The following is an 11,323-nucleotide window of genomic DNA, read 5'->3' as shown; positions in this document are numbered from 1 at the left end:
CAGGCTTTGAGGCTTGCTCCACCCCTCCCGCAGAAGAACTTTTGTGCTATGGAATAGGAATTGTGTGTAAGGAAGGTGGGCAGGAACAGGTTTTGCTTCCCAGTTCCTGACACTGCTCACTATGGATCTTCCACAGCTCAGAGCCAGGAAGGATGGCATCTGTATTTGTTCACTGGCTATTGAATCTACACAGAATATTTCTGCCCTAAGAAGACGGTGGAGCTGGAAGTTGCAACTCTGTTGCTGAGGCCACCAAAGTAGCTTCCCCCTTACATAGAGCTGTTTTATAAAGTGCTTGTGCACTCTTCACTAACCACCCACCTAGATCTTCTCTACATGGTGGAAGGTGAGGTTGAGTGTAGAAGGTGGAAGGGAAGGGAAGGTGGAAGATGGATTGTTGCCTGACTTGCTACCACCCATTCAAGTTAGGCCTTCTGTGTCATTGAGCTATGGTAGATAATCTGCTGATGCCCACTGACTGCCAGATCCACCCTGAAGAGCTCTTCCATACCATGGAACTGGGAGAGAAGGGAAATGCTACTTGGCTGCCTACCCAACTGAAACACAAGACAGAGATGTGAGGGAATGGATGCAGTCCCCAGTTCAAATACCACAGTCCCCCACTTACTGAGTTTCCATAATTTTTAAAGATAATTATTTCTCAATGTTTTGTAAACTCTTTGATAAATATCTAGTCTTTAAGTGGTAACAGCTGCAAATGTTGGCCACACTAATAGATGTCTGTCTAGGGGAGAGGTTTTCTTAAGTTCCTCACACCACCATTCTGGAAATCTTAACACATTCTTTTTATTGCTGAGTAGTATTCTTTTGTATGGATGCATCAACACTAGAATTTTTATAATCATTCACTCATTGAAGTACATTTAGATTATTTCCATTATTATTATTCTTTTTTTGTTATTTGAGTAAGGATGCTATGGATATTCACATATAGATTTTTGTGTGAACAAAAATGCTCATTTCTCTAGAATATGTGTGCAATTGCTGATTTTTATGGTAGGTGCATGTTTGATTTGCCAGAGAGGCTATGCCATTTTATATTCTCACCAGCGCTCTCTGAGAGGTCTAGGTTCTCAATATGGTCAACAATATTTGGTATTGCTACTATTTTTTACTTTAGCTGTTATATTATTGTGTAGTGATATCTTATTCCTCTAATAATTAATTATGTTGAACATCTTTTCATTTGATTATTTACCATCAATTTTACCATCCCTTTGATAATATATCTATTCATGTCTTCTGCCCACTTACAATCAGATTATTTAGTGCTGAGTTTTGAGAGTTCTTTATATATTCTAGATGTGAGTCTTATGTCAGATATATGACTTGTAGATGTTTTCTACAAGTCTTTATCTTGTCTCTTTATTCCCTTGGCATGGTCTACCATACAGCAAAAGCTTTTAATTATGATTGTGTATAATTTACTAATTTTCCCTTTTATGGATCATACTTACAGCATTTCATCTAAGAACTGTTCACCTAACTTTAGGCCCTGGAAATTTTTCTCTTAAATTTTCTTCTAAAATTTTTATAGGTTTTAAAATTTATATATAAACCCATGGTCAGTTTTGAGATAATTTTTTAAATGAAATTTAGGGTTTGTTTTCCCTTTTTCAGTCAGTCGGTCAGTTCAGTCACTCAGTCGTGTCTGACTCTTTGTGATCCCATGAACTGCAGCCATCCAGGCTTCCCTGTCCATCACCAACTCCCGGAGCTTGCTCAAACTCATGTCCATTGAGTCAGTGATGCCATCCAACCATGTTGTCCTCTGTCACCCCCTTCTCCTCCTGCCTTCATTCTTTTCCAGCATCAGGGTCTTTTCCAATGAGTCAGCTCTTCGCATCAGGTAGCCAAAGTATTGGAGTTTCAGCTTCAGCATCAGTCCTTCTAATGAATATTCAGGACTGATTTCCTTTAGGATGGACTGGTTGGATCTCCTTGCAGTCCAAGGGAGTCTCAAGAGTCTTCTCCAACATTACAGTTCAAAAGCATCAATTCTTCAGTGCTCAGCTTTCTTTATAATCCAACTCTCACATCCATACATGACCACTGGAATATCTAATTGCTCCAGTGTTTCTTTAACCAGGCCCAGGTTTGTGAAAACTGATGGCCAAGTGTTCATCCTTAGTAAGGCCCACACACCAAGGGGCTGTATTCCTAGTCAGTTCTCTGGAGTCTGGAGCCTCAACATCTCCAAGAATTCATTTATAATCAACAAAGATGGGGCAGGAAATCCACTGTTACTTGTTAAGCTGGAAAAAGTAGACCCTATGGTCTGAGGGAGCACCCAACTGTCATTCAACTGTGCTGGCTGCTCTTGATTGAAAGATTAGAAGGCAGAGGGGTGTGCTGGAAGACGTAAGTTCCTCGTATAACTACAGCTATTGACATATATGTGGCCATGCTGCTGAGGTAGAGGCAGCCCAGTTGGTGGGTAAGAGGTCCCATCATGGAGGCAGGCTGTAGAGAAATGAGATGATCTATTCCTGGTATCAGAACTGGACCTGAAGGCTACGTGAGGTATGACTGATGGTGCTTTCAAGACAGGTTAGGTACTTGTGGAGGAGATGTCTGAGTTGCTCTCTGATATGAAGACACAGGAGATGGAAGATATGGGGACAGTGCAGATTAAGCAAGTCTTCTGTTGGGGGTGATGTAAGACCCAATATGAGGAGCTGTGGTGGGGTCACAGGTCAAAGCCACACCACCCACATTTCCATTCCTTGGCCAGGCCCATCCATTTTGCAATTTTCCTTAGTTCTGTCATTTTTTGGATCCCTATCAGCAAATCTGTACATCAAAGGATCAGATGGGGCTGGTACTCCAGAAGCTGTCTTAATATATTTTCTATTAAAGTGGGTGATGATGGATGCATGAAAACCGGTGGCCAAGAGGTTCTACACTTCTCTGTGGATTCCATCCTTACAAAGCCAACCCCCTGCTGGTCCCACTGGTGTCTCAAATGATTTGAGGAGAGATAAACTGACCAGAGGGCTTCAGCACTCCCTCCAGGTTCTGCTCACCCATTGACAATGGGACGTTTGAAATGTATACATTTGTGGGGTCCTGCTCCTTGTTGCTTGCCATCTATGCTTGCACACTACTGGCTCAGTGCTGTTACAGCTTTCTGTGCTGTTGAAGGACTGTCAAAAAGCTTTAGCCTTTGCATTTGTTTGTGGTCTTGCCCAGTATGGCCTTAGAGGAGACAATCTTGCCATATGGCTCACATGGACTAGGTCCTGGTCCTTAGTTCTTGGCTGTTATCGCCAGGCATAGAGATCAATTTTACTCTGTTGGTCATTAACAAATGCTGTCACTGACTGCTGCTGTTAGGGGTACTGTTGCTTGGCGGTGCCATTTGCTGAGACAGTGACACATATGACCAACCTGAAATTTATGCCCAAGCTGAAGTTCACACGGTTGGGATGTTTGCTTCAGCTGTCTCTGAGCAACACCACATGCTGCAGACTTCCGTGTTTGTTCAACCACCAAGCTGCATGTGAGGCGGGGTACTGAAGGTTAGTTCTGGCCTTAGAATGTCAAAGGCCACTAAGAGGCCTCTTGAACAGGGCTCACTCTTATCTGATCATAGAGAAGTACTGCTCTCCCCTTCTCTAGGAATTCTATCATTCTGATGCTTCCATATCCTGGGCCTTTGCAACTGCCCCACCTCAGCTTTCCTGCCCTCAGCCCCTAGTAGCATTTTGAAAAATTATCGAGAATTTTCTACATAGAAAATCATATAAATAGAAAAGAATTTACTGCTCACTTTCTATTTTCAGAGAGCTCTTTTTATTTCTTTTTCTTCTTTTGTTACACTGTCCAGGAACTCCAGGACAATACTGAATAGGAGTGGTGAGAACGGATGTCCCTGTCTTTCTGATCTTTAGAGGAAAGTATTAACTGTGATGTGAGTGGTAAGTGACTTTCTCTCTCACCCAAGAATCCTCTAGAAGTTGTGGAGTTTTTTCCTAGCTTTGAAGATGTTTTGGAGAAGCCCTACTTTTTATTACTGATTTTGATCTTTAGTCAAAAATATATATGACTTATATATAGGTCATATCCACTGACTTTTTATATTAGACATATAAACATTTGGTGAAAATACAGTTTTGTTACCTTCATAAAGATTAGATTAAATTTTTTATTATAATGAAATAGACATAGTTTAAAATCTAACATTTTAAACCATTTAACCATTTAACTTTAATGGTAGTTCAGTGGCATTAAATACACTCATAGTGTTGTGCAACCATCACCACCATCCATCTCCAGAACTTTTTATCTTCCCAAAGATACTGAAACTCTGTCCACATTAAACTAACTCCCCATTTCCTACCTCCCCTTGCCCTAAGTAACCACTGTTCTATTTACTGTCCCTATGAATTTGCCTATTGTAGGGATCTCATATAAGTGGAATCATACAGTATTTGTTCTTTTGTATCTTGCTTATTTCACTCAGCATAATGTTTTCAAGGCTTATCAATATTTTTGTTGTTGTTCAGTCACTCAGTCATGTCTGACTCTGTGACCCCATGGACTGCAGCACGCCAGGCTTCTCTGTCCTTCACTATCTCCCAGAGCTTGCTCAAACTCATGCTCATTGACTTGGTGATACCATCCAACCATCTCATCCTCTGTCACCCCCATCTCCTCATGCCCTCAATCTCAGAGGTTTTTCCAATGAGTCGGCTTTTCACATCAGGTGGCCAAAGTATTGGAGCAGAATGCATCAAAATTTCATTCATTTTTTAAAAAAATTTTTTCCATTTATTTTTATTAGTTGGAGGCTAATTACTTTACATCATTACAGTAGTTTTTGTCATACATTGAAATGAATTAGCCATGGATTTACATGTATTCCCCATCCCGGTCCCCCCTCCTACCTCCCTCTCCACCCGATCAGATTGGGTCTAAACTGTTGTTAAAGACTTTCAATGAAATCTGAATTTTGATTTTTGTGTTTTTCATTTTTGGAAGTTTTATTTGTTTCTTTTTTAATCTATGTCAAATTTATAGTTTCCAGTTGTTGCAGAAATTTACAAGCCTGGTTTTACCCCCTTGAACATAATAAGGATATTTGTTTTACAATTTACATTTGTTTTACTGAAGATCTAAGTATTTGGATTTTTTCAGGTCTGTTTTTTCTTTTTTATTAAAAAAATTTAGTGTTTAAAATCCTTTGGCAGGAATAATAGCTTTCAGTTGCTAATTATTTGGAATTCTATACCTTTCCCTGCTATAACTTTTAATATTATGAAAGTATTTTGAAAGTCTGGAATGAGATTCAGGTTAGCTTATCTATACCAGATGAATTCTTTTTGGAAGGACTGACAGACTAAATTAATTAAAAAGGAAAAAGACAGAAATAGAGAAAGGAAGAAAGGAAAGAAAGAAGGGAGAGAGGAAGAAAGGGAAGGAGGGAGGAAGGAGAAGGAAGGAAGAAAAGAAACCCTTAGAATGAGATATTCAATAATTGTTCTTTTGTTTCAAATATACTTTTGATGTTTTATAATTTTCTGCATGAAACTTTTGATGTTTTATCAGCATTGCTTTAGAATCCAAACATTTATGAAAAAATAATGTTTATATATAATGAAAATAACATTATCATCTTCTATTCCAAAGCATCTGCACCCTTTGAGGACATTAATATCTTCATTACCTACTAAAGGATACTGTCTATTCTATTCCTATGTCATTCTCCTTTATCTCTCTAAAATAGTTTATATCTAGTATAGTGTAGCTTATTTACAATCTTTGAAAACTTTACAATTCAAAAACTTTTGCCTAATTTGCCTACTTGTTACCATTTCACTGCCTTCGAATAGAGGCAAATATAACATGACCTGTGGGTCTCATCTAGCATTTCACTTTCTACTTTAAGGTTTTGTTGAAACACAGCTATGCTAATTTCTTTATTCAGATATTGCTTTAGGTTGTTTTTGCCTACAGTGGCAGAATTGGGTAGTTGTGACAGAGATCGCATGACACACAAGTTGTAAAATATCTTTTATCTGACCCTTCACAGAAAAAGTTTGGAAACTCCTCCTTTAAAGGCTTGTTGGCCACTGTACCTTACCAACTGTGGAGGTCTGAGTACTTCCTTTCCTGGATTTTTCAATTTTGAGAGAAGTATGGTTGAAATACTATATTATTGGATTGGCCAAATGCTTCATTCAGGTTTTCCTGTAAGACGTTACTAAAAAACCTTCACAAACCCTTTTGGCTAGCCCAATATATTAATTTCTGGTGTACAACATGGTGATTCAATATTTTTAAAGATGACACCTCACTTAAGGTATTTACAGATTAATGGCTTTATTTTCTGTGCTTTACAAAATATCCTTGTTACTCATTTATTCTATACATAGTAGTTTGTGCCACTTTATCTCCTACAACTGTCTCCACTGTCCCCCTCCCCTCTCACCACTGGTAATCACTAGCTTGCTCTCTATATTTTAGATTCCACATATAAGTGATAACATAGACTACTTGTCTTTCTCTGACTTATTTCACTAAGCATTATATTCTCTAGGTCCATCCATGTTGTTCCAAATGGCAGAATTTCATTCTTTTTTATGACTGAGAAATAGTCTATTGTGTGCGTGTATGCATGTGTGTGTATAAAACATATTTTCTTTATCCATTCATCTGTTGATGGATACTTAGATTGCTTACCTACCTAGGATAATGAAAATAATTCTATGAACATTGGTGTTCATGAATCTTTCCAAATCAGTGTTTTTACTGGATCATAGGTTGTTCTACATTTAGTCTTTTGAGGAACTTCCATATTGTTTTCCATAGTGGATGCACCAATTTACAATGCCACCACATGTACTGAAGTTTCCTTGTCTCCACATCCTTGCCAATGTTTGTTATTTGTAGACTTCTGATAATAGGCATTTTGACTGATGAGAGGTGATACCTCATTGTGGTTTTGCTTTACATTTCTAAGATGATTAGGAATGTTAAGCTTTTTTTTTTTTTTTTCCAAATACCTATTCAGTTCAGTTGAGTCGCTCAATCGTATCTGATTCTGCGACCCCATGGACTGAAGTACGCCAGGCTTCCCTGTCCATCACCAGCTCCCGGAGCTTGTGCAAACTCATGTCCATTGAGTCAGTGATGCCATCCAACCACCTCACCCTCTGTCGTCCCTTTCTTCTCCCGGCTTCAATCTTTCCCAGCATCAGGGTCTTTTTCAATGAGTCAGTTCTTCCCATCAGGTGGCCAAAGTATTGGAGTTTCTACTTCAGCATCAGTCCTTCCAGTGAATATTCAGGACTGATTTCCTTTAGGTTTGACCAGTTGGATCTCCGTGCAGTCCAAGGGACTCTCAAGAGTCTTCTCCAACACCACAGTTCAAGAGCATCAGTTCTTCAGTGCTCAGCTTTCTTTATAGTCCAACTCTCATATCCATACATGATTACTGGAAATACCATAACTTTGACTAGGTGGGCCTTTGTTGGCAAAGTAATCTCTCTGCTTTTTAATATGCTGTCTAGTTTGGTCATAACTTTTCTTACAAGGAGCAAGCGTCTTTTAATTTCATGGCTATAGTCACCATCTGCGGTGATTTTGGAGTCCCCCCAAATAAAGTCTGTCACTGTTTCCATTGTTTCCCCATCTATTTGCCATGAAGTGATGGGACTGGATGCCATGATCTTAGTTTTCTGAATGTTGAGTTTTAAGCCAACTTTTTCACTCTTCTCTTTCACTTTCATCAAGAGGCTCTTTAGTTCTCTTTCTGCCATAAGGGTGGTGTCATCTGCACATCTGAGGTTATTGATATTTCTCCCAGCAACTTGATTCCAGCTTGTGCTTCCTCCAGACTGGCATTTCTGATGAGATACTCTGCATACAAGTTAAATGAGCAGGGTGACAAGGCACAGCCTTGACGTGCTCCTTTCCCGATTTGGGACCAGTCTGTTATTCCATGTCAGTTCTAACTGTTGCTTCTTGACCTGCATACAGATTTCTCAAGAGGCAGGTCAGGTGATCTAGTATTCCTATCTCTTGAAGAATTTTCCACAGTTTGTTGTGATCCACACAGTCAAAGGCTTTGGCATAGTCAATAAAGCAGAAAGAGATGTTTTTCTGGAACTCTCTTGCTTTTTCGATAATCCAACGGATGTTGGCAATTTGATCTCTGGTTCCTCTGCCTTTTCTAAATCCAGCTTGAACATCTGGAAGTTCATGGTTCACATACTGTTGAAGCCTGGCTTGGAGAATTTTGAGCATTACTTGCTAGCATGTGAGATGAGTGCAATTGTGTGGTAGTTTGAGCATTCCTTGGCATTGCCTTTCTTTGGGATTGGAATGAAAACTGACCTTTTCCAGTCCTGTGGCCACTGCTGACTTTTCCAAATTTGCTGGCATATTGAGTGCAGCACTTTCACAGCATCATATTTTAGGATTTGAAATAGATCAACTGAAATTCCATCACTTCCACTAGCTTTGTTCATAGTGATGCTTCCTAAGACTCACTTGACTGCATTCCAGGATGTCTGGTTCTAGGTGAGTGATCACATCATCATGGTTATCTTGGTCCAAAGCAGTGCTGTAATGACTTTGAGGAGATACCCCTTGTTCAAGGACAGAGATGCCTCAGCGAGAAGGTAGGCCCTGGAGCAGCGGCTGTGCGGCACTGGAGTGGTGGCTGAGCTGGCGCTGGAGCGACTTCAAGAAGATATCCCATGTCCAAGGGCAAAGGAGAAGCCCCAGCAAGACAGTAGGAGGGGCAAAATCGTGTTTAGAATCAAACCCCATTCTGGCCAGAGATGCTCAGAGGGCTCAAACAAACCTTGTGTGCACCAGGACCCAGAGACCCCACAGAGACTGAGACAGAACTGTGTTTGAGTGTTTCCTGCGGAGGTGTGGGTCAGCAGTGGACTGCTGCAGGGATAGGGGCTCTGGGTACAGTATGGCCTAAGCCCTCCTGGAGGAGGTCGCCATTAACCCCACAATAGAGCCACTAGAACTTACACAGGATTGGGGAAGCAGACTCTTGGAGGGCACAAACAAAACCTTGTGCACACCAGGACCTAGGAGAAAGGAGCAGTGACCCCACGAGAGACACCCAGACTTGCCCATGGGTGCCCAGGAGTCTCTGGTGGAGGTGTGGGTCGGCGGTGGCCTGCTGCAGGGGTGGAAGCGCTGAGTGCAGCAGTGTGTGCATGGGACCCTTTGAAGGAGCTCCCCATTATCTTCATGACCTCCACCATAGTTTGGCCTCAGGTCAACAACAGGGAAGGAACACAGCCCAGCCCATCAACAGAAAATTGAATTGAAGATTTACGGAACATGGCCCCGCCCATCAGAACAAGACTCAGTTTCCCCTCAGTCAGTCTCTCCTGATAAGCCCCTTATCCTTAATCAGAGGGCAGATAGAATGGAAAGCATAATCACAGAAAACAAACCAATCTGATCGAATGGACCACAGCCTTGTCTAACTCAAAGAAACTATGAGCCATACCATGTAGGGCCACCCAAGATGGACAGGTCATGGTGGAGAGTTCTGATCAAACATGGTCCACTGGAGAAGGGAATGGCAAACCACTTCAGTATTCTTGTCTTGAGAACCCCATATACTTGTTGGCCATCTGTATATCTTCTTTGGAAAATTTTCTATTCAGATCTTCTGCCAATTTTTTAAATTAAATTCTTTGCTTTCTTGATATTGAGTTATATGAGCTCTTTATATATGTTGGATATTAACTCTTAAAGGTTATGTCATTTTCATATATTTTCTCTCATTCAGTATGTTGTGTTTTTGTTTTGCTGATGGTTTCTTTTGTTCTGCAAAAGATTTTAAGTTTAATTAGGTCCCATTTATTGTTTAATTTTTGCCTTAGGAGACAGATTTCAAAATAAATATTGCTACTATCTATGTCAAAGAATGTTCTGCCTATGTTCTCTTCTAGGATTTTTATGGTTTCAGGGTCTTACATTTTGGTCTTTAATCCACTTTGAATTTATTTTTGTATATGAGGTGAAGAAATGTTCCAATCTCATTTTTTCACATGTAGCTGTCCAGTTTTCACAGCCCCACTTGTTGAAGAGGCAGTCTTTTCTCCATTTTATATTCTTGCTTTCTTTATCATAAATTGTAAGCGTGTGAGTTTATTTCTAGGCTCTCTGTTATATTGATCTGTGTGCCTGTTTTTGTGCCAGTACCATGCTGTTTTGATTACTGTTGCTTTGTAATATAGTCTGAAGCCACTGTAATGCCTCAAGCTTTGTTCTTTTTTCTCAAGATTGCATTGGCAATTCAGGCTATTTCTGTGGTTTGATATACATTTTAGGATTACATGTGCTACTTCTGTGGAAAATGTCATGGATATTTTGATAGAGATTGCATTATATATGTAAATTGCTTTAGTAGTATGGACAGTTTACTAATATTAATTCTTCCAACTCAAAACACTATGGTTTTTCCATGACTGCTGGAATGGTTTTTCCATGACTATTGGAAATAATTTTGACTATATGTACCTTTGTAAACAAAGTGATATCTCTGCTTTTTAATACACTGTGTGGGTTTGTCATAGCTTTCCTTCAAAGGAGCAAGTGTCTTAATTTCATGGCATCTCTGTGTTGTTTCTGAACTTAGAGGAAAGATTTTCACTTTTTCACATTTGAGAATGATGTTAGCTAAGAGTTTGTCTTAAATGCCCTTTATTATATTCAGACATATTCCCCCTATATCAGCTTTGATGGGACTTGTTATCACGAATGAATGTAGAATTTTGTCAAGTGTGTTTTTTGCACCTATTGAGATAATCGTGTGATTTTCATCCTTCCTTTTGTTAATGTGATGTATCATATTAATTGAATTCACATTGTAAATATTGAATCATCCTTGCAACCCAGGAATAAATCCCACTTGATCATGATATACAATTCTTTTTATATATTGCTGGATTTGGTTCTTTTTCTTAATATATATATTTTATTGAAGTATAGTTGACTTACAATGTTTCAGGTGCATGGCAAGGTGATTCAGTTATACAAATACACATATTATTTTTGAAATCATTTTCCATCATAGGTTATTACAAGATATTGAATAGAGTTCACTGTGCTACTCAGTAAACCTTTGCTGCTTGTTGCATATCTATTTTAATTAGAAATCTAAAAAATAAAAAGAAATCTAGCATTCTGTTCATCCTAAGTCAAAGAAGTAGAATCAAAATGTCATAATTTTTTAGTTAGGCAAAAGTTCATGTTTTCTAAAATATACATATTATACATATTTATATATATGTTACAAAAGCTTTTCTATTACACTTCA

The 11,323-nt window shown here is 39.2% G+C and overlaps 1 pseudogene; it reads right to left on the bottom strand.

Moving 5' to 3' along the window:
- Nucleotides 1–2,778: 2,778 nt before the first annotated feature.
- Nucleotides 2,779–9,208, bottom strand: LOC110146019 (RNA-binding motif, single-stranded-interacting protein 2 pseudogene; annotated as a pseudogene).
- Nucleotides 9,209–11,323: the final 2,115 nt, after the last annotated feature.

The sequence above is a fragment of the Odocoileus virginianus genome, chromosome 3 (genome assembly GCF_023699985.2).
Source record: "Odocoileus virginianus isolate 20LAN1187 ecotype Illinois chromosome 3, Ovbor_1.2, whole genome shotgun sequence".
NCBI classification, from domain to species: Eukaryota; Metazoa; Chordata; class Mammalia; order Artiodactyla; family Cervidae; genus Odocoileus; species Odocoileus virginianus.
Note: the sequence above shows the minus strand (reverse complement) of the source record. Positions and strands in the feature narration are given on the sequence as shown.